The following is a 1,750-nucleotide window of genomic DNA, read 5'->3' as shown; positions in this document are numbered from 1 at the left end:
GGTTTCAGCAATACGTGAACCATGAACTTCCAGATGTTCAAGCTGGTTTTAGAAAAGGCAGAGGAACCAGAGATCAAATTGCCAACATCTGCTGGATCATCAAAAAATCAAGAGAGTTCCAGAAAAACATCTATTTCTGCTTTATTGACTATCCCAAAGCCTTTGACTGTGTGGATCACAATAAACTGGGAAATTCTGAAAGAGATGGGAATACCAGACTATCTGACCTGCCTCTCGAGAAATCTGTATGCAGGTCAAGAAGCAACAGTTAGAACTGGACATGGAGCAACAGACTGGTTCCAAATCAGGAGAGGACTACATCAAGGCTGTATATGTCACCCTGCTTATTTAACTTATATGCAGAGTATATCATGAGAAATGCTGGGCTGGAAGAAGCAGAAGCTGGAATCAAGATTGTCAGGAGAAATATCAATAACCTCAGACATGCAGATGACACCACCCTTAAGGCAGAAAGTGGAGAACTAAAGAGCCTCTTCATGAAAGTGAAAGAGGAGAGTGAAAAAGTTGGCTTAAAACTCAACATTCAGAAAATGAAGATCATGGCACCTGGTCCCATCACTTCATGGGAAATAGATGGGGAAACAGTGGAAACAGCGTCAAACTTTATTTTTCTGGGCTCCCAAATCACTGCAGATGTTGACTGCAGCCATGAAATTAAAAGACACTTACTCCTTGGAAGGAAAGTTATGACCAACCTAGATAGCATATTGAAAAGCAGAGACATTACTTTGCCAACAAAGGTCCATCTAGTCAAGGCTATGGTTTTTCCTGTGGTCATGTATGGATGTGAGAGTTGGACTGTGAAGAAGGCTGAGTGCCGAAGAATTGATGCTTTTGAACTGTGGTGTTGGAGAAGACTCTTGAGAGTCCCTTGGACTGCAAGGAGATCCAACCAGTCCATTCTGAAGGAGATCAGCCCTGGGATTTCTTTGGAAGGAATGGTGCTCAAGCTGAAACTCCAGTACTTTGGCCACCTCGTGGGAAGAGTTGACTCATTGGAAAAGACTCTGATGCTGGGAGGGATTGGGGGCAGGAGGAGAAGGGGATGACAGAGGATGAGATTGCTGGATGGCATCACTGACTCGATGGATGTGTCTGGGTGAACTCCGGGAGTTGGTGATGGACAGGGAGGCCTGGCGTGCTGTGATTCATGGGTTCACAAAAAGTCGGACAGGACTGAGCGACTGAACTGAACTGAACTGACAATGTTGTGCAGCACATCTCAAGATCTTATTTATCGCCTTATCTGAAACTTCATGCCTCTCAATTAACATTCCTCATTTTCCCCTTCCCTTACCTCCTGGCAATCACTCTTTCCCTCTTTGATTCTATGAAGTTGATTTAAGGTACCTTATAAAATGGAATCATACAATGTTTGTATTTTTGTAATTGGCTTGTTTCACTTAGAATAATGTCCTCAAGACTCGTGCCTGTTGTCATTATTCCAGAATTTACTTTTATTGAAGGTTGTATCATATTCAGTTGTATGTATATACCACAGTTCTTGATTCGGTCATCTGTTGACAATAACTTAGGTTGCTTCCACATTGTGGCCGTTGTGAGTAAATATGAGAAAGATAATATCTTTTTCAATAGTAATTATATATTCCTTTGATTGATTATCTACTAGTGGATTGCTGGATTATATGATGTACTTGCTGCTAAGTCACTTCAGTCATGTCTGACTCTGTGTGACCCTATGGACTGTAGCCCCCTCAGGTTCCTCCAT

Source organism: Bison bison, unplaced genomic scaffold, assembly GCF_000754665.1.
Source record: "Bison bison bison isolate TAMUID 2011002044 unplaced genomic scaffold, Bison_UMD1.0 scf7180017864537, whole genome shotgun sequence".
NCBI classification, from domain to species: domain Eukaryota; kingdom Metazoa; phylum Chordata; class Mammalia; order Artiodactyla; family Bovidae; genus Bison; species Bison bison.
Note: the sequence above shows the minus strand (reverse complement) of the source record.